Here is a 23,598-nt window from a genome sequence, read left to right on the forward strand (position 1 = left end):
ACACCTCTCACCTATGTCAGATATGCGAGCCACTCCAGGCTCTTCTTTTCTCTCACCCTAGCTGTGCTCCTTCACACACTAGGCAGAGATTTGTCATTCCAGCAGCATGGGCATTCTCGTTCCCAAAGCATTTAGACGCAGCTTGAGTTCCTGAAGAGGAACATCTCCAGGTTACACATGTAACCATGGTTTCTAGAGGGAATGAGATGCTGCGTCTCGAAGCCAGACTTCCGGCATCCCTGCCAGTGCTTGCTTCATTCCTAGAAGCTGATGCCGGTTTCACCGCACATGCTTTTAAGCTTCCTGGTTGCTACGTCACCCCGCCTGTGATGTCTCGCCCATCCATTGGACTGATTGCATATGTGATTCAGAGCATGGTCATGCTGAAGGCGTTCCCAAAGCGTTTTGTGGCAGCATCTCGTTCCCTCGAGGAACCATGGTTACATGTGTAACCTGGAGACGTTTTTTTTACAACGGCCTACCAGCCATCAGAATGTACTACCTGCTTCAAAAAGAAAACAAAGTCAAATTCGTAACTGAGGTGGGGAATTCATTACAACAGAATGTCAGGAGGCAAGTTTAAGATATAAAGCCAGGTTTTTACTTTTATTTGGTTTTATGACACAGAAATATAGTGGCGGATGCATATGGGTCCCTGTAACTGGATTTATATGGTTATTTTAAAGGGATAGTTCACCCAAAAAGGACAACAAAAATAACAACTTTATTCAACAATTTGTTTCCTCCGCATCACCCTATAGAACCTTTTTGGAGAGTACCACATACGTAAACATTGTATGGAACGTATGTACGCAGATACATTGTTTAAGTTCAGATTAAACCATAAACACTGTAAATAGCATATCCGTGTACATACGTTGCATATGTTGTTTACATATGTGAGACAAATTTTGGAATAAAGACGTTATTTTGGTTTTCTTTGCACACACAAAGTATTCTCGTAGCTTCGTAAACCTATGGTTAAACCGCTGACGTCACATGGACTATTTTAACAATCTCCTTGCTACATTTCTGAGCCTTGATCGTGTAAGGATCCTTGCTGTCTATGGGAGGGTCAGAGAGCTCTCGGAATGCATCAAAAATATCTTAATTTGTGTTCTGAAGATGAATGAAGGTCTCACAGGTTTGGAACGACATGAGGGTGAGGAATTAACCTTTTCAGTGTTGAGTTTAAAATATTCTAGCGGTCCCCCCAGAGTGAGTTTTTTTAAGACAAACGTTATTTTAGAACGTTCCCCTTACTGTTTCCATGGCGATGCATCAGGCTTGTCACGTGATACACCGCGGCCGCAATAACATTGTATGACAGATGGATCGATTTTATTTCATTTTTCCTTTTTTTATTTAAAATAATCACAAACTTGCATACCATGTTATTAACAATCTGATATTCCGATTCACAAATATGTGTAAATTAGTGTGTTTGGACGTTTAAAAACCTTTCTAAATGTTCTTGATCGTAATCTGTAATGTGAGATGGGCGCCGCAATGTTTGTTCACGCTGAGAGTCCTGTCAGTCGGATTTACAGCACGTGAATTCATAAATTTTTCCCGAAATACAGGTAATAAGTGGCCGGTGAACTGGGTGAAGAATAGAGTGAACTTTATAGTTACTTACACTATGTGTATCTGATATGAATAAAACACATCTGCAAATTAAATTTGAATGGATTGTTATTGTTGCTTCCATAGACATATGCGTGTATTTTTCAAACTGTAAATGTATTGTTTTACTAGTACTTGTGTATTTAAATGTCTGAAACCTAAAATATACATTAGGTGGTTAATAACACTGCGTACTTGTGATAATATGACAAGAGCAGTGCACATCTGTCTCTGGCTCAGCGCCAGCCAACGCGCGAAAGCGCAGTTTGAATTTGGCAGTTATGCGACGTCACCGAACATTCTAAATCCCATATGTGGGACCGTACTGCGAGGGGCACGGAAATAAGAATCACATATGTGGGACCGTACCGCTCAAAAGGTTAATTACAGAATTTTCATTTTTGGGTGAACTATTCCTTTAAGTCAAATGAGTACTTCCTTTGGACCACACTGAGCACATCCACATTTTAAATATTCAGGAGAAATGGCCATGAATAACTTTTCAATGGCCTGTAGATAAACAATCTGATAACATTTATTTCCTATTTACAAAAGTACTAAAGATAACCTAGCATTTGCTGCCGGAAACCAGAAAGCATGTTTCCAATAGTAGTGCTGGAAGCCGTTAACTGCATGCTTGATCTTTTAGTCTTTTAGCTTATGTTTTTAAGTGTAACCATATTTTGATCTAAGCATTTGAAAAGTATTAGGAAAATATCAGGATATGAATAGTAGCCTATTAAAGGGATTACCCCCCCCCAAAAGAAAAATAAAAATGTTCTCACCTTATGTCGTTTCAAATCTGTATGATGATTTTTTTTTTCCTGCAGAACACAAAAGAGTATTTTTGTTGTTTTAGTTGTTGTTTTATTTATGAATGAAAGTCAGTAAAGTCAGTTTTTTTAACTTTAGTGTTCTTTAAAATATCTCCTTTTATGTTCCACATAAGAATACAGAGTGAGTAAATGATGCAATTTTTAGTTTTGGGTGGACTATCCCTTTAAGTGCATTGTTCATTGATCGCAGCAGACATAGTTGGATTATTTTTACACAATGGAGTTGCCTTATTGCCTTATTGCCTTATCATTTTGCTCTTTTTCTGACATAGAAAGGATTAACATATCTGTCGAGTGAACTAATATGTACAATCCAGATATACTGTAAGCAAGTCCTCTTTGAAAGAAAAGAGAAAAGAAGACAACAAAATGAGTGGTGAACTAAACCTAAAATTAATATGTTATGCATATAAACTTGTAATGTTGTAATCATTGTTGTAATATTATGTGTAATGTGTGGTTCTTCTCTTCCTCCCAGGTGTTTAGAATGACTCCTCTACACATGAAAGAAACCTCCAAAAGGCCTCGTTGGTCACTACCCCCAATGAAAAACATCTGAACGAGTGAACTTATTGTCCAAATATGGTGATAGAGTCAGTTAAACACTGTTAGCTGCATCAGTTTGAAATGTTTGACATAATATCCTCTTTGTGTTGCATGGTAACTAATTCAGTGCTCATGCTGGTATGTGTGTGTCTGTAGGTTTGTTCATGTGGGCCTGTGTGTTTATAACAGTTTGTAATGTGTGGGTTTTTAGAGCAGTTGCACCTCCTCACCTGGCCTAATCACATACATGTGCACAGTACTGGTTAAGATGAGCTCTAATATTCTGTAGAACATTGGCAATAAGAGATGTGTGTGGATTCACCAGGTGTTACTGTTGAAGAGGAAGAAGATGAAGAAGGCAAGTCAGCCCACCTGGCTGTGAAACACCTGTGATGGATCTTTCACTGATAGTTTAATGGTTTCATTTATACATGTGTTAATTGCTGCACTACAGCATATACTTTGAATAGCTTTTAAACTCAATAGACAATCCAGCCCGTTTCCATTATGTGCACCTGGTGCACAGCAGCTGTAAAACCGATATAAAAAGGTCTTTCTTTTAGACAAGCTTTGTTATCTCTGCTAAGAGTGGGCCTTTAAACAACGACCTGATGCTGTACTAAAGATCGACAAAGGCAGACATAAAAATAGCCTGTTTTTACGCATGTCACTGATATGGTTAAGTTTGTGTCTAAGTGTGTGTGTGGCATGCAGAGAGAGTGTTACTGTGTGAGTGAATGGTGACTGCACTGACAGGGCCACCCATTTAGTCTCAGCAAGTGGCCGACCAGAGGAGGGGCAAAAAAATACAACCTCCATGTGCACCTCTGCCTTTTGTGATCTGTCCTTACCCAACCTTAATCATGAAATTACACTACACAGTCTAATTATTACTCTGTTACACTGACCCAGTTCCCAGACTGTAAGAACACAGCAGTTCTTGTATCAGCTATCAAGCGGTGCAGCAAATGGCAATTATGTTCCAATCAAGACAAATAACACATTATATTATCCATATGTAGGCCTTTTGTACAAATTCAAATGTTTGTTGGTTCGTATAATTTCCCAATTGTAGATTGAGAATTGTAATGGATTTAACAAATCACATTCAGTTCAATGAAGCACATTCGTGGAAGTTTTTTTTTTTTTTTTTTTTTCACAGTCTTTTTAGAGGTGGCATGAATGCAATCCAATAATTGGTCATACGCCTAAATGGTAACATTTAATTTATGTATTTGTGTGAAATATATTGACAGTGTGTATCTTTAACTACACATTCCCATATGAATAACCAGTCAGCAAGTTCACTGATGTAGGCTAGTTGTACCGTTAAGTCTAACAATTGTGAACTTTATTTGATTCACTGACAAGAAACAACTCGGTCATTTGTTCGGCAGTAAGAGTATAGCCTACTGGAATTGCACTCTATGCATTTAATTCACTGACAAGAATTAGAGTAATTATTAATTAGAGATAGAGTCATTTGTTTTAGGATCTGTTTGCAGTTCTGTTTTATGCTGTAATATTCTCGAGTGGTTTTGCGGTTCTGTTGAAAACGTATCAGAAGAAACATTTTTGTTGGCTATTTCACTTGCATATTTTGTCCGCATTGGCAGTAGAAAACGTGAGAACTGTTACCTGAACCGATCGGCATTTGGTTCTGGTATATTTTAGAAATGGAACCGGTTCTGAATAAAGAAATAAGTTTTAAATAAGAACTACTTCTCAATTCCTAATCCTTATTGTGGTCTGATTATTATGTGTTTGTTATGGGGCTCTTTAAGAGAGTGGGGCTGGGAGGAGTCAAAAGAGAGAACAGGGAAGAACCATATGAAAAGAGAAAGACAAAAAATGTGGGCAACTGAGTTAACACGTTCAATGGGCCTGCTCTCTTTTGTTTAAGAACATGACACATATGGCTAAGCTACAGATCAAGTGATGACAGTCAGAAAGACCACCCTCAGACACCACCAATATGTGTGGGTGTGAAAGAAAGGTGGAGAGATGGAAAGAGAAAACAATGAAGTCTGAGAGAAAATTAGGTTGTTTTTAGCACTCCTTTAATCCATTTGTATTGCTGAGCATATTTGTGTGTAGAGTTGTTGTATTATACCCTTATCCTTAAAGGATGAAAGAATGATATACTGATGAATAAAACATTTTGTGATTAATTCAACCAGTTGTGAGCACATTTATGTGATATTTCAACTTATGCATATTATCCACTAATCACCCACAATCCAGTGTAGTCTGTAGATATGTGCTGAATTGTTCTTCATAGTAACTATTCAGCAAAACACATAAAAATAAAATAAAATAAATAAAAAAAGATTTATCTCTAAGATTTTAGATTTTATTTATCAGATTTTATCTCTAATTTGTCCTTATGGGTCACATGATGCAATTTCAAATGTTCCTTTCTCTTTGGAGTGTTACAAGCTCTTGGTGCATAAAGAAAATCTGTAAAGTTGCAAAGACTAAAGTATCAAACCCAAAGAGATATTCTTTATAAAAGTTAAGTCAACCACACCCCCCTAAAATGGCTCGTTCTAACACGCCCCCACATCTCTACGTCACGATGTGGGAAGATTTGCATAACACCGCCCAAATAAAGAATGCATAACTTTGATTCTTTCTGTTGCCATCGGCGGCATGTTGTGGAGATGCTGTTTCGTTGTGAAAGCGAAAATACTTTGTTTGGCCTTCCAAAAGAGGACAGAACTAGAAATCAGTGGTTAAGTTGTATTTACAACACTGTTCCAGAACAGTTCAACCCAAATATTTAGTGTGCAGCACATTTTATGGAGGACTGTTTCCTTATCTTGGGAGAGAAGACTACAATGCCGGCTGTTCTGACTCACAGTCTGTAAGTTAACATATGTTAAGGATTTGCCACTGATGATTCAAACACGAGTTTTGAGCAGTGTAGAGCAGCAGTTCTCAATTCCAGTCCTCACGCCATCCTGCTCTGCAGATTTTGTATGTTTCTCTTAACCCTTCAGACGTTTGTTCTATTCGAACGTAAGTGCCCTGCGAAGTGGACATCACAGGATATTCAGGCGTGACACAATGCATAAAAACACAGTATAAGTCATTATAATCCATAATTATGTCACCACTGGATGCAACAAATGGCTAGTTTTAATAGGTTTTATTGTTTTTTTTTTTGTCTTGTGGCGCCGGTGTTCTGACTGGGACACGCATCACAGTATGGCAAGGGGCGTAACATTTCCATCACATGCTTGAGCCATTTGGCCAGTCACAACACACTGGATAGCTGGCCAATCAGAGCACACCTCGCTTTTCAGAGCCTCGTAAAAAAAACGGTGCGTATTAGAAAGGCGGGGCATGGAGGAGAAACGATGATGCAAAGTATGTGGAAGATAATATGTTTTTTGAACCTTAAACCGCATAAACACATTTAATTACACCAAATACACAAAATAATGTTATTTTTAGCAACATCATATGACTCCTTTAATTTACAAAGAAAACACGATGTTGTCTTGTATGCCAGGACTTTGAGGAATTCAGGAAATGTTTGTTTAAAGGCTTTCTCTCCTACTGTTGTTCTGAAGGGTGAATAAACAGCCGATCATGTGGCCAGTGACAGAAGCCTCTGCTGTGTCAACAACGTCACTGTGAGCAGCAGCTGACAGAGGCCAACACAAACAGTAAACGATGGCTGTAGTGTTGCAGAACGTCTGAACAGCCTTCCTCCTCACCTGTCTCAAGCTCAAGCCCCCATGCCATGTACACTGAGACTAATACAGACCTGAGATTATGGGCAGTATCTACAATATAAATATGCCTCAACATGTTGCGAAGTGTGACATAAGCATGTAAGAATTGATGGTTCACTGTTCCACTTATCGCATGAGATTCAGAACATGCTAGTGTCATGCTTCACAATGTGCATGACGTAAAGCTTCAAAAATCTTTTATGATCCTGCATATGACATTTGGCTGGAAGTGCTGTTTAATTTTTTTTTTTTTTTTTTAATTAGTATTTTTGTCACACACAACTATCTATGTCTTAAGAAGTTGTTGATTTATCAACTGTGATCGTATGGATTACCATAGAGTTTACTTTGTGTGGTTTTTGAAGTGTCAGCTTAAGGGGTCCATCCACATGCATTATATGGACCCACAGAGATGGATTGTTTTTCTGAAAAAAAAGTCATATATGGGACAGCATGAGGGTAAATAAATGAGATAATTTTCATTTTTGGGTGGAGTAAACTTACTTACTTTAAACTTACTTTTGCATTAAAGGGATGCTCCACTCAAAAAAAAAGAAAAAAAAAAAAAAAGAAAAAAAAGAAATGAAAAAGAATAATCAAAATAGTTATGATCATCTTATGTCAAACACAAATGGAAATGTTTTAAAAAATGTTCACACTAGTCATTTCTATTCAGTGACACTGCATGTGAATCTATCTGTCTTCCCCCACAGAATTATGTGACAACCTTTATTATTGGTGAGGTAATTGTATCTCTGTCCAATTTGCATGCATGTGTATTTATCGTGTTATAAATTTTTTGTGTATCAAACATGTAGGATGCTTACAAAACATATATGATGTAAATAAGGTAAATGAACATAATCACACACACACAAGTGCACACACAAGTGCACACACACACACACACACACACACACACACACACACACACATTTACTTAGTCTAAATGGGGACATTCCATAGGCGTAATGGTTTTTATACTGTACAAACTGTATATTCTATCACCCTACACCAACCCTAAACCTACCCCTTACAGAAAACTTTTTTACAATAAAAAAAAAAGCATTTGTACAATTTAAAAAAAAGAAGCTTTGTTTACTTTTTATACCAGTTTTACAAATGAGGACGTCCCCAAAGGGAGTTTTTTTTTTTTTTTTTTTTTTTAGATTTTTTCAGGTTTAGCTCACTTTTGGGTACAAATTTGTCCCAAAAATATGGTTAAGTAGGTACAAACACACACACACACACACGCACACACACACACAAACAAACACACACACACACACACACACGTATCTCCTTCTTCCCAGACTTTTTTTGGTCCCGGAAGCCACGGGACGTTAGTGATAGATAGTGTTCTCTTGGTTGATCGGGAATTTTCCATTCTTTATCTATCTAACACCTCTGCAAGGTGGGTTCCCAGACTGAGGGGGCACAGTTTCCGTTTGATACTCTTCTTCTGGTAAAAAGACCCCCACCATCCCATCCACCCACTCCAAACATACATTCAAATCTGCCTGTTTATCTCGAGTAGTCAGCGTTCTATTTTCAGAATGGGAAGCAAGCTCTGTACTCCCTTTGTAGATCGGGGAGTGGGTATTTCAAAATCTAACATGAATCAGTTATAATGACAGATTGTTCCACTCTGCTTGCAAAGGAGACTCTGGGGCGTGTGACAGACGTAAACTGTTGATGAGGAACGCCGTTTTCCTCTTGCACCGACTGTGTGTGTTATGGTAACATTTTTCCTGTTCTGAATTTCTTTTCTTTCACACCTACAGTTTCACAGTCCTTTCTCAGCAGGTCTAAAGGCCACAGGCATCCCCAGACTGCACTCTGATAAAGGCTGATTTATGCCACGGCCTGAAGAGGAGCAGCGTGGACAGGCATCATGAGTTGTATAACTGTAACTCGGTTATTAATAGACTAGATTTCAGATTGGGGTCTTTCTATTTTTCTGAACAGTAAAGATTTAAATAAAAATTATTTATTATTACTGTTGTTGTTATTATTATTGTTATTTTTGGTAACACTTTAGTATGGGACCATTTCTCACTATTAACTAGTTACTTATTAACATGCCTATTATTAACATATTGGCTGTTTATTAGTACTTATAAAGCACATATTCTGCATGACCATATTATACATCCCTAATCCTACCCAATATCTAAACTTAACAACTACCATTCTAACTATTAATAAGCAGCAAATAAAACCTGTAAAACCTGATGATTTGATTATGATCTAAAGAACATCTTTTGCTTAATGGAATAAAGAAAGCAATGTTGATTATTATTATTTTTTAATTTGCATTACATTTATGCATTTAGCAGACGCTTTTATCCAGAGCAACTTACAGTGCATTCAGGCTAACATTTTTTTTACCTAACATGTGTTCTCTGGGAATCAAACCCACAACCTTTTGCGCTGCTAACACAATGCTCTTCCACTGAGCCACAGGAACACTAAATGAAGAAAGAAAGGAATTGAGCATCTTACCAAACATCTTAAAGCTTACAAAGTGTGCTAATTTGATTGGTTACATTAGAAAGAGTTAAAAAAAAAAAAAAAAAAAAAGGATTCCAGGATTTTCAGTGTGGTCTGAAAGATCACCTCCAGTGACAACTTATTTGCCCCCAGTCTTTATGTTTGTAATGTATAATGACAGTCCTTTATGTTTATTTTACCTGGATCATTAGAATAACCCCTTAAAGATATATTTGTACCGGGTTGGTAAATCCAGCATGTTATATGTATATATACATCTATAGAGTAGTTCTGTGTAATTCATAGCAGATTTGTACTTGCTGTAATTAATTAATTAAAGAGTTCATTTATAAAACTTATAAACAACATAGTCAAGGCATGCACCAAAAAGCTCTGATTTGGGAGTTCCCTCACCCTCTAACAACTCACTGAATGAATTATCTTTGGCCTATCCAAATATCTACCCACAACCAGCTGGCCTGACAAAAATGTTGATTATGACCTTTTAGCTGATTGGTGTTATAGCCCAGAAATGCAATCGGCATTAAAGATGGAAATTAATAACATTGGAGATATGATCTTTAATAAATAAATAAATAAATAAATACACCATTGTTGACTGATTTAAGTTGTTGGATAACAATGACATATTTATGCATATGCAAGTATCATACATCCTTTGAAAGGCTGCAGAAATGGTGCACATTTATTATTATTACTACTATTTTTTTTATTTTTTTTTTAAGAGAGAGATATGCCAAACATTAATAATGATTAAGCTATAATGTTATTACTAACTGACTAGTCAAAAAAGAAGTCTGAGTGGGTAGCTAGTGACGGTCTGTGATTAAAAGTAAATAGTCATGTTATGAACTGTAGGCTTCTTGATATCGCAAGGATTAAGGAGACCCATTTAAAACAAGTTATTAACTGTATTGGACAGCACTTCATGCCAACAATTGGTACATTTTCTGGATGATGTTAACAACTAAGCTAGAAGCAATATTGCAGACCTTAAATCATCTGAATCTGCCACCAAGCCCAAGTCCAGCCCAAGTATTAAGATCAGAAAGTGGAAGATGTTTCCATTTGGGAAATCATTACTGACTCTGCATTGTGGGACATTTTAAAGAGGGACTTTTTGAGGAGTGTTTACCCAGACAGAGAAAGGAATAGTCCCTTTCCATAATAACAGAGTATTCATCATCCTTCATGGAAAGCAATAAAGAAGGTCAGATTTGCTTAGTAACCAGTGATTTTCTACAGACTTTTATCAGTCTAGGTCTCTGTGTTAAAAAGGTGTTTCTTTTGGATAAGAAAAATTGCCAATTGTCCAAACCCTTTACAGATGAGATGTTTCTTTGGTCATGATACATTGATAAAGTGATATTTGAAGCTGGCATGAAACAGAAGTTGTGTTAATCTTTTCTTCCCTATTGTGAGTTATTGCCAAGTGAAACAGCTTCTTTAAGGATAAAAAAAGAAAGAAACATTTGTTAGGAGAGGAAAAAGATTCATTTTAATAAATACTATTAATTAGAATAATTTTTGGGACATTCAAGACATCCTTTATCATGTGTATAAGTATCTTGAGTCAATTTCGTTGTAAGAGCTTGTGATGGCTTATGGTCTAATTCGACACTGAAAACACAGGCTGTATCAGATATTAGAATGCATACTGATTTGCAGAAGGAATGGGGTTGTGTTATGAAATGTGTTTATTGGCTCACAGCTTTGCAACAGGGCTTGATGAAGACCCTTGAGATGTGAGGGAAGGGTTTGGTGTCCATGCAGGGAACTCAGATATTGCCAGCCCCACTTCCAAACACATTGAACTTGATTGTGATTTTGATATGCCCTGAATTCTTGCTAACTGTGTGACACTGATTTTCGTCATTTATTGTTAGGATAATCTTATATCATTTCATCTTCAAATGTTAACAGTTTTATTTATGTCATGACCTCAGACATCCTTGTAGCTCCATTAGTAAAGCATGGCTCCAAGCAATACTAAAGTAGTGGGTTTGAGCATATGATCTGTTCAAATATTTACTGTGGATGCACTTTAAGGCACTTCAGACAAAGGCACAAACAGTTATGTTACATCATGACAACACTTAGTCACTACAAACATATATTTTGCATGAACATACTTTATATGTAAGAGAATTTGTGTATGTGTCAACATGCGTATGTGTTGGCACTAGTCATTCTCTTGAGAAGCAATGTTAGGTCAGTGCATCCTCCCAGGACAGCCTTGTTTGAGGAGAGTAGGCAGGGAGTCATAAACACACCTCACTCTGTTTAAACACAGATGACTTAGAGTCTCCTATTACTTGGATGAGTGTTCTCTCTCTTTCTTTCACTCGCCTGTAGTTACTATGTTGCAGAACAAAAAATAAATAAAAAATTGTTCAGGAAAAAAGTGAGTGCAGCTTTTGGAAAAAATTAAGAACAAAATAATTGATAACAACGTCTGTCATGGGGGTGGGTGAGTTATCCTAAAACTTGTTCTGGAGAAAATGTATCCTGTAAGAATGTTAGTTCCTCTGATGTTCTGTTGTTGATCACTTGGTGACAACTTAATACATCCTCTTTTATGAGGGTCTGCATGTGTTATTGAGGGAACAACTGAGAACAGGGTCCTGGACTGAACTGATACCTCACTGTCTCCCCTTCCAGGAGAAGATTGTTAAAATAGTGGTTTATCGCACCTTGATGTATTTGTAATGAGCACACTGTAGTGCTTGTGTTTTTCTTCTCTTGCTCACAAGTAGTGGGTGTCACTCGAAAACTTCATTGTCTTATGGAGGATCTGTTTATTTCTCTGATTCTGTTTATTTGGAGGATTTTAGCATGATTTCCAATTTCCAGTTGCTTACACAAGTGGTTCTCAATTATTTTGAAATTAACAGTTATTTTAAAAATGAACAGCCTTTATTTGAAATAGAACTATTTGTAACATTATAAATGGCTTTGCTGTCACTTCTGATCAATTTAATGCATGCTTGCTGAATAACAGCATTAATTTCATAAGAAAAAAAGACCTCAAGCGTTTGAACGGTCAACGGTAGTGTATATGTTGTATCATTATAATTCATTTTAAAATCTTTTCCAAACATCACTGGGCTCTCACTCTTCTATCCGACTGCACCCTACCTGCTAATGTACTGTAGTCAGTATATCAGGCTTATGTCATAGCACATGATCATCACACAGCTGTAGATAAAAGGAAAGCAGAGGAAAAATCAGCTGTCAAGTCTGTTTGGCCATTGAGAATGTGGGCCAAAAATTAGAAGTATTTAATGATGATGTGAAGCATTGAAGTGTTTATAATAATTATAATGGACCTTCATACTGTACATGTAGAAGATTTAGAATTTCACCATTGAGTCTTTAAATTCAAAAGTGTTCTAGATGAATATTGGATTGGCATTCCAAAAAAAAAAAAAAAAAAAAAAAAAAAATTATATATATAACTTGAATAAAGCAGTAGTCTTAGTATGTCTTGAGTTAACTTTAGTTCTTACTGGAGTGAAACTCTTATGCACATACACAACACACACTACATGAATGAGGTATTTTCGAGAGGCCCTAGTTCCCTCACCTAATATCACTTGCCCAGCACCCATTACATGACTGTCTAAAGTTATTTGCCCATCACCCATGACATGACAGGTTGGTCTATATGACCACCAACACCAAAAAATAAATAAAAAATTGGCTTGAGTATGGTGTTTATGTATGTGTCTGAGGCTGCATGGGGTCTTCTGTTTACATGGCAAGGAAATGGAAATATGTTTCTAAGCTCTCAAAGTTTAAAGGACAGGATTACATGGACAAGTGAGAGAGAAAAACAGACAAAATTAAGCTTAATTTAATGGAGTCAATCATCTCTGAACAAGCTTCCTTTGTCACTTGTGGGTGTGTGAGGGAGGGAGGAATAAGACATGATATTAGCTTATTTTCCCACAAATTTTGCCATTGAATAATGATGCAAAACTCTGTAAATGTCTTAATTTTATGCCATGTCTGAGTTTCTAAACACCAACGATTTTGCTTGTAGCTGAGACCACAGACTTGGTCTCAAATCTCATGTTTTCAAGTCATGTTTTCTGAAGAGAATAAAATTTACACTTTTACTGTGTCTTCCAATGCCAGATTCATTTGTTGCATATTTTAAGGTATGTTTCACTGAAATTCTTCTTTGAAAGCTTTCTCTGTTAAGTTCTACCTAGTATTTACTCCACTCTGAGTCATCAAAATTAGACCAGGCTGTGAGTCTGGCAAGTCAATATCTACAGAGAATGTTTAGACCATCAAAGGACTGAAGTAAGAGTTTGTGAAGAGTTACTCAGAGCCCATCCCTGAAAACCCACTCTGATGAGTAGATGAACAAAACCTTTCATGGTAGAGTTAAAAATGACCCTCCTAGTACTGTTGCTGATGACTTCTTGGAAATAACACAGTATAGACTATTGAGTCTTCAATAAATCAGCAATGAGGGCAAATTACACCCACAAGGCAACTTACAAACATTTCTTATTTTGGGAGGGGTGCTGTTGAATGATCATTGTCTAATTTGAATTGTCTTTCTTATATGCACAGTGGTGGCTGCTTTAAGACCACATGGGCTTCCCCTAAAATGTAAAAATAGAAAAAAATATGTAATGTCATTTATGAATATATAATGTCACTGAGAACCTCTTGAGAGATTTATGCATTGTTGACAGCACTTGTAAATTAAAAGCACCACTATATATGGAATGCTTGGAGATAGATCAAACAATTAATGGAAGTCTGTTGTGGCTTATAAGGCATTTAAGTCATTTTGTAAAAATATGCTTTACTGGTCAGTTTAAAAAGACACTTTTAGGTTCAGTACTGCAGATACACATAGAAAACATAAAAGATAGATATTAATTCCTGTTTTACGTTGATAAAATCTGTGCTTCCTAACTCACTGAAAATCACCTTTTTATATTTTCACATAATATTTAACCTTTTTTATTATTACGATAAGATCTTTTATATTACTGTATTTATATTACTGTGAGGTGTTCGGTTGAAAAACTAAATAAGACAACATATTTGATATTTTATTCATTTAAGGAATCAGAGAGGAACTTTATGTTTCTCTGCTGTGTTTCAGTGTCTTGGAAATCAGCTCCATGAGCTCAGTGAAACATCTTCATGTGAAATACTTGATGAAACACTCAAAGTACATACACATAGCCCTGACAAAATACAACAATCCAATCTTTGTGCAGGTTATGAAAAGAAAATGTGTTTATCATATACTCACACCTTCAAAACCATTCATGCACACAGATTTCAGAGTAATGACTGAATGGATTTATCTCATATTTTCCCCAAATTACTGGTCCCCTATGAACAGATGACTTTTGAAAAGGTTCTCCTGTAGTAACATCACTCATCAGTTACACTGTATTTTGATCTTAATTATCTCAATGGTGTGGTTCCCATAGACACACTTGCATACAGTGGATTCAAAACCAGTGAGCAATTGTTGTTGCCAGATTTAAATGAATGTAATTGGTTGTTAACCCTGCATTTGTGGAATGTTAGATATACTGCTTCTCTGGAAGGGTGTCAAAGCCTGAACTGGAGGTCAAAGAAGCAGGCAGGATGGTGTCAGTGGAGTCACTAGAGTTATCTCTTGTCACCCTCCCCTAAATCACAAAACATTATCCCTCACAGTACAAGCTGCTGTAATTTAGCTGAGGACACTAATTTGGCTGACCTTTGCTTCACCCCTTAGTTTTTGAAAGCGATACTTCAAAGACTTTGAGATAAATATATATATATATATATATATATATATATATATATATATATATATATATATATATATATATATATATATATATATATATATATATATACATATATTTGAAAATATATTATTTTTCAATCTTAACAATTTGTGTATGCAGTTTTTAGAGATAATAAAAAATATTGGAACTATTAAAACATGACAGGAGTCATACATTATTTATTTAAATGACACATTTATTATAGACAGAAAACCAATGTTTATTTTGGGCTAGAATGCAATATGTCTTGCCAATGGGTTTATTCTTTTCTATAGCTCTAGGCCTTTTTCTCCCGAGTTCACCCTTAAGAAAACCTCTTAATTACCCTTAATTGCTTTACAGCCACACTGACAGAAGCAAACAGGACATTCCTGCAAGTGTGAGTTGTATGACAGACGCGACCACACAGAGACAATGAACACAGCTTCACAAGTACTTGTCAACGTAAGGACAAAGTTACTGTAGAAACACTGTATGTACTGTCGATTTTTTTGAGGTTAATGTGGACTATTAATAGTGTTAATACTACTGTTTATAATATTAAAACAGTTTTGATTATTCGCAGTATAATATAATAAAACGTCATCTACTGTATGAAATTTAAACATTTAAATTGCATTAGACATGTACAACAGCTCCAAGTCGTAAAGGCTTGGTTGGTTTAACTCTGCATTTCTGGTTTTCAGTATATGGCTTTCTTTCTTTTAAATTATGTAATATACTTTATGACCTTTTTAAATTTTTTTTTTTTTTTTGTTTCAGTAGCAAAATTCAGAATGTGAGCAATATTTTATATTATTACAACAAAATCTACATTTTAAAATAAACAAAAATATCAAAACTATATATTGTTAAAAAATTATTGTAATGTTGACATTTTAAAATTCATGAATGTATTAAACTATATATGTGAACCACATGTGAAATGCAGTGGCACATAGATATTTTAATCTAAAGCAGGCTCAATGAAACTCCAGCTCAGCTGGGTCTCTGCTCGGGATCTCCGTTTATAATAACCCTGACCTATAGTGTAAGTATATTAAAGTGAAATGTAAAGTTTGGTATGGGGGCTTCTGGTAAATTGAGGCCTGTCATATCAAGAATGTAATGATAACATTTTAAAAATCGCTCTAACTCTAGCAATCAGAATCAGAATCAGAATCAGAAAGAGCTTTATTGCCAAGTATGCTTGCGCATACAAGGAATTTGTTTTAGTGACATAAGCTTCCAGTACACAAAAGACAACAACACACAGTCAAAAAAATAAAAAAATAAAAACCCTTTGCAGATAAATAAGTGTATAAACAATTGTGCTATAAATGATAATGGAATTGGATTGAGTAAGATGCAGGGATGTACTAGGATGAAGGGGGTAACAAATAAATATAAGGATATTGCACATTTTTATTGTATAAGTGGGGAACATTTAACTGTTCATGAGGTAGATTGCCTGGGGGAAGAAACTGTTCTTGTGCCTGACTGTCCTGGTATTTGCGGCTCTGAAGCGCCGGCCAGATGGCAAGAGTTCAAAGATGGGGTAACTTGGGTGTGAGGGATCCAGAGTGATTTTCTGAGCCCTTTTCCTCACTCTGGATGTATACAGTTCTTGAAGGGTGGGCAGGGGAGTACCAATAATCCTTTCAGCAGTCCGAACCGTTCTCTGTAGTCTTCTGATGTCTGATTTTGTAGCTGAACCAAACCACACAGTTATTGAAGTGCACAGGACAGACTCAATGACGGCTGAGTAGAACTGTTTCAGCAGCTCCTGTGGCAGGTTAAACTTCCTCAGCTGGCGAAGGAAGTACAGCCTTTGTTGGGCCTTTTTAACAATGGAGTCAATGTGATTGTCCCACTTCAGGTCCTGAGAGATGGTGGTTCCCAGGAATCTGAATGACTCCACTGCAGCCACAGTCAAAATCCACCAACTATAACATAATACTGTTGGAATCATCAAAATGAGTTATTGAGCCGATGAATGATAAAAACATTGACAACCAATCAAAATACATCAGACTCTACAATAAACATAACGTTATCATCTGTTGTTGTGAATCATAATATTTTCATTAAAGCTAGTTTTCATTATTGGGCCCAGTATATGCACTTAAGATTGAATATGTGTTAGTGTATACAATAGCAGTCAAAGGTCACTTTTCAATATATACTATACTGTATTTACAAAAGGAAATGCATTTACTTTTGTTCATATGGTTTGTCTGTTTTATGTTCAATTGGATTATGAAAGAGAAGCTGTTATGTCACCCGAAAATTTAAATTCTGTCATCATTTATTTACCCTCATGTTGTTCCAAACTCAAAAGACTTTGTTTAATGCAAATTAAGATATTTTAATCAAAACCCAAGAGGTTTTGCCGTGATATTGCCAAATAAGACCAACATCTTTTGTTGATCCTGGAAAAACACCACTGTCCACCACACCACTGTCCAAATACATAGACCTAACTTTAACCCCTACCCCTAATTTATCCCTAAAATAGCTGAAGATAGCTGAATAAGAAAGCACCTAATCCTGGTTGTAAGCTTAAAACTGACATTTACTGTAAACTTATTCCTCAAATCTGATTGGTTGATTGGAGTGTTGTTCCAGGTTCAACAAGGATGTTGAACCAGGAACATGTTGTACTTGGTGAAATCATGTTCACCATTTTGGACCCTCCACTGAAAGTCCAGGTAACCAAAATGTAACAGAAACCAAAAAGGTTAAAAAAGGCATTGTAAAACTAATCCAAATTTAAGCTTTTCTTTACATATAATACACATACAGTATATAGATCCCATCCCATCTGGTAACAACTAACACTAACACTGACTCTCAGTCTGGCCTTTATTTTACGCTTGATATCCTAACTGCCTCAGTGATTTACATCTGTTGCAGCTACATGTGCTTATTTTGATGTAGTTCCTGCTTTCCACAGACAGAATGGTAGAAACTAGCCCTAGTCCTCTCCAGCTCCCAGTTCTATTACTTTTAATGTGCTTAGGAAATGGTGAATGGAGCTAACAGTGCATTACTGACAGACCTATTCAGAATATAGAGTCAAATCTGGCACAACTACAACACTCCATGAACCTGAGAATGTTTAATAGTTAGACAGTATCAACATAGCTGTATTTTTGTAATTATAGGAGTTGCATTATTGTTTTTGTATTTATGCCTTGTACAGTTTATGCTTTTTCCAAAGACCATGTTTCCCCAACATAAGTCATGTGATTATGTAGCATGTCTGGACACAGACTGGTGAGGGTTGTTGGGGAAAGTGACAAAACACTTGTTGCTTGCTGTAACATGCATGTTGTGATTTGTTATACATAGAACTGTTCTACATAATCACAATTGTAGCTTTTAGGAGGGTCAGTGGTTGTTGCAACGAAAGTTCATTTCTAGCTGTAGCTTTTGATTTATCATCTGGTTTGAGCTAGTATTCAGTGCCTTTATGATGCACTGTTAGAATGAGTCTCTGACTAAGAATTAATGGTATGTCTGGGTTATTTGACATAAAGAGCATATGGTTCTCTGTGACTTGGAAATAATGGCAAACTGGGGGTTTTTACACAATATAATCAACAACTTATTATTCTGATCCAATATAGCTCTTCTTGTAGACATGGTTCCCTGTAATATGAAATGAGTCTGGAAAGTCTAGAATTACTTATTACTTATTAATAATATAATTAGTAATTATAACAATAATTAATAATTAGTGTAGGTAGCAGTGCTTTTGGGAAATGTGCTAGAGATGTTAAGCGACTGGGTAGGTCAACTTTAGGTGATGAGTAAACGTCCAGTTTGATTTGTCAAAGAGGACTTTTGAGATTCTTTCTGAGTTGCAACTGGACGACCATGTCCAATTTGGTGTAGAGTGAGTAATGATTAAAGCACTGACCCATGTGGTGAGGCTATGGGTGAGGAGTGTGAGCTTTTCCAGCTGAACTTAAGATCTGTTATCTTGGAAGGAAATAAGGCAAAAAGCACTGACCCGGAAATGCACATCTTGGCTAGACATTAACTGTTTGTGGTAAGGTCTCATGAAATGCTATCTGTAAAAACTGTAATAATTATCCATACTCTTAAAAAAAAAAAATTAGATAAGCTTTTACTGTTGCAGTTCTCCTTTAAATGGTACACCTTTGTATGTTATTTACTCCAAAACAGTACATCTCCGTACCTAAAATGTTCAAAACCCAAAATAAGAGCAAAATGAAGATGAAATTAAATTAGAATTCATTTTAAAACTAAACTTTCATTATTATTATTATTGTTGTTGTTGTTAATAATAGTAATAATGATTGTAGTAGTAGTAGTAGTTTTGCTATAGCATATCTGTTGGGTAAACAACTGAAGACAATAAAAGCATATCAGAATATATCCTGACAAGTAATGAAGGTAGACATTATTTATTTATTTATAAGTTCACTACTTACACTGATTACATTGTATTTAATTACATGAAATTAAATAATTACAAAACAACAAATTACATATCAAAATGATTTATAGTGCAGTGTGAACCTGTCTCAAAGTTCACTGAGTCACTTTCTAACCTTTTGAACATCCAGCTGCTCTCTCTTACAACCTACTCATTCATTAGATCCAATAACCCCTGAGATTTCATAAACAACTGTCTGATGCATGTGATCCACCAAATAAATGTTGAGATTAAGTTAATACGCAAATAATTTGTGGCTTGTAATAAAGTGTTAATGTGGAAATAGATGATGACTTTGAGAAAGTGACTTGCCAGATTTAAGACTTTATCCTTTTATTCGTCTCTAGTAATGCTGTTTATGATCACGTGATTGTAATTCATTATGAAAATTAAGACAATTTTAAGTTGTTACCTGGGATTTAAATGGGGTCATTTGATGCGATTTCAAGTTTTCCTTTCTCTTTGGAGTGTCACAAGCTGTTCATGAATAGATAAGATCCCTAAAGTTGCAAAAACTAAAGTCTCAAATCCAAAGAGATATTCTTTATAAAAGTTAAGACTTGTCCACGCCCTCCTAAAACGGCTCGTTCTAACACACCCCCACATGTCTACGTCATGATGTGGGAAGATTTGCATAACACTGCCCAAATGTTCACGCAAAGAAAGAAGCTTTGATTCTCACTGTTGCTGCTGGTGCCATGTGACGCTGAGTGTTTCGTTGTGAAAACAAAAATACTTTATTTGACCTTCCAAAAGAGGACACAACTAGAATTCAGTGGTTAAGTTGTATTTACAACACGGTTCCAGAACAGTTCAACCCAAATATTCAGATGTGTGCAGCACATTTTATGGAGGACTGTCTCCTGATCCTGGGAGAGAAGACTACAGTGCTGGCTGTTCTGAGAGGTGTAAAGGATTTGCCACTGATTATTCAAACATGAGTTTTGAGCAGTGCTTGTTGTTTGTCGTTTCTCCGATCACAAATGCAGACACTGTTTTATGTTTACTTGGCGCGATGCAACGCAATGCGTAAAAAGACAGTATATCATTGTAATCCGTAATTACGTCCCCACTTTATGCAACAAATAATTGTCTTGCCGCACTGCTGTTCTGACCAGGTCATGCATCACAGTATGGCAAGGGATGTAACATTTCCGTCACATGCTTGAGGTGTTCAGCCAATCACAACACACTGGATAGCTGGCCAATCAGTGCACACCTCAGACTGATGAGCTTTGTAAACAATGTTGCAGTTCAGAAAGTCGGGGCATAGAAGAGAATAGAGAGGGGGTGCTAAAAAAAACTAATTATAATTTTTTTTCCCCTGTGGTATTAAACTTCCCATATGCCACTGTTATTAGTAACATAGCTTCTAATGCCAACTGCCAAATATGACACTTACAAATTAATACAATTTATGAATGCATAGAAAAGAGAGAAAGTAGGGATTTTTCTCCCTTTTTTCATTATTTTATTGTTATTTATTTTTACACATATCAGTGTCAGTCACTCTCAATGCCAAGAGGCAGGAAAACATGGTAAATTGTAAACATTTATTTATTTATTTATTTTTTTTTACGATAGATAAAGTGCCGACAATTCATACAACTATTTCCACACAGTGGTGGCCAGTGTTGCCAGATTGGATTGATGATCTCCAGCCCAACTACAGTGTAAAACCCGCAGATTTAAAACATACCAGCCCAAAATATATACATATATTATGTAGTTGTGCGGGGTTCCCCCTTCAGGTGGTTATGGGGGGAGTTTGACAAGTAAAAAGTCAGTAATAAAATAAGAATAGGTAAATGACAAGCGATGGCACAAACAAATACAATAACAAGATACAACTAAAATTAACTGTGCTTTAAGATTTTCATATAGGTATAACAGTAATATTTAGGTGCAAAAATACCACAGAAACTGAATAATCTATTTAACTTCTAGAGACAGCAACCTAAATAAACTAAAAAAAATTACTAAAACTCGTTAGTCTTAAAAGTATGAATAAACATTTGTGACAGACAGCAGCAGGTATATTTAGGTTGCTGTCTCTATAAGACCTCATGCACGGATCTAACTGTTACACATATGTTTTGTTTCTCAGCTGTTTACGTTTACTTAATAGCCTATAACCGACAATGTTTGGTATAAATCGACTGTTTATGTGAATACATAATTTTGTTTGTATTTGGCCGTATACGCGCAATAAGGCGCAACACAACTTAAATGTAGCTATTGCGCACATACAGCAGCCTCTGTGAGCGCGCAACTACATCATTAAGTTGTGTTGCTTTGAGTGTGAGCTAACAGAAAGCGGTCTCACAGTAAAAAATTGTAAGACTCAAAACCACATGCAAATGATACATTCCGTCATCTGATCCCGGGCCGAGCGACTTTCACGCTGAAATATTTACGGGAATATCAACGCGTTACAAGCTGAAACACCCGCCAGTTGATTTGGTTGGGGTTGGCAGAGTTAACATGAAGAGTTGACATGATGTTAATCATATATAATGTATTAACTGCGCAGTGTGAGATTCATTGACAAACAGTGACAGCTTTTTAGTGGTAATTATAAGCGCTCTTTGCGAGCTTTCTAAGCATATTCTTTTAAAAGGTAGAACTTGTTTTTCAGCCATAAACACGTTGCAGAGTTTCGGGAATAGCATCTTCATATTTATACGGGATTCTATCTCGAAGTAGCAGTGTTTGACATGGTGTTACCAATAGACGGGACAAAATATGTGAAAATGTGCATTAAGACTAGCGCACCCTAACTCATTTCAGAAGCACCCTCAGTATTTATTTCTGGAACCTTTTTGATACCATTTTATTATATAACTATATACAAAAACAACAAAATACAAATGCACTAAATAAAATAGGCTAATGTAATAAATAAATATTTACAATTAAAGCACTTAAGTATTAATAAAATAAATAACCAGAGAAGGCTGATTATAATTAGCTTGCTTCCATTTTGAGAGAGAAGCCTATTCTTCACCTGAATTAAATAATAAATAAAAAAAAAAAAGATCCTCTGGTTTTCCTTGATGCTAGGACAACGTTTGAGCGTACACGTAATATCTGAGCGAGTGCAAAGCCAATCCATAATAGAACAATGTATATTTAAAAGCACACGTCCAGTTTTGTCGCAAAAATGGACCCTGGCATGCATATGCTACGTGATGGGTAGGTTTAGGATTGTGGGGTAGATGCTTATCATATATATACGAAGCCTTCATATCATATGCACCCCAACAAATTTTACATGCACGCCAAACACATGCGTATCATATGCACACCAAAGTCCATGTTTTGCGACCCCCCCCCCCCCCCCCCCCCCCCCCCCCCCCCACCACACACACGTTTTTTCTTTCTTTTTTCTTTTTTCGTTTTCTTTTTTTTTTTTTTTTTTTTTTTAGGTTGCTAATGTTTATTTTTTTTTAATATTAATAAAAGTGACACCAAAAAACAGGAACATCATTAGGAAATCCTTGGGGTGGGGGGGCTATAGCCCCGTCAAGCCCCGCCCTAGCGCTGCGACTGCAAGTTGGTGTCCACTCACTTTCTCGGGTGGGCAGTGAGCCCCTCCTCTAAATGCCTGACGAAATTATTAAGGGTGTAAATGGATTTGAATTCGCTGTTAGCGTTCACATTTTGTGTCCGGACCACAGCAAGCAACATATGGTCCAGGGAGACTGATCAAATTGAGGAGAAGGAGAACACCCTTTTCCCCCGATATAAGGACACGTATGAAGGTTTCATGTGGACTCATTTTGAACTGGGATTAAGTAACATTTATTTTCGTTTGGAATTATAACTTTCAGGAAAGGTACAGTATTTAATTCATTATTTTGTATTGTTCTTTGTATGTTATGACATTGTCGTCAGTCAAAGTGATTCAGTGATTAATTGCAATTTGTACGAATGCATAATGTCATAATATGATTGCATTAAAATAAATCAGAAAATATTTTTTAAAATACAAGATGTGTTTTTTAACAAATGTTTTTCAGCCTTCGTCGTATTATTATCATCATAATTTATTTTCTGTTGTCCTGTTA

General features: G+C 36.2%; 1 protein-coding gene across 1 annotated transcript in view; it reads left to right on the forward strand.

Annotated features, from left to right (window-relative positions):
* Window positions 1-23,155: 23,155 nt before the first annotated feature.
* The window catches only part of vcana (versican a), a 34,178-nt gene continuing 33,735 nt past the window's right edge, over window positions 23,156-23,598 (forward strand). Inside the window, exon 1 of the mRNA XM_042723400.1 lies at window positions 23,156-23,366. The gene's annotated coding sequence lies outside the window, so the exon portion shown is untranslated. The remainder of the gene's footprint in view (window positions 23,367-23,598) is intronic.

The sequence above is a fragment of the Cyprinus carpio genome, chromosome B5 (assembly GCF_018340385.1).
Source record: "Cyprinus carpio isolate SPL01 chromosome B5, ASM1834038v1, whole genome shotgun sequence".
Classification (NCBI taxonomy): Eukaryota; Metazoa; Chordata; class Actinopteri; order Cypriniformes; family Cyprinidae; genus Cyprinus; species Cyprinus carpio.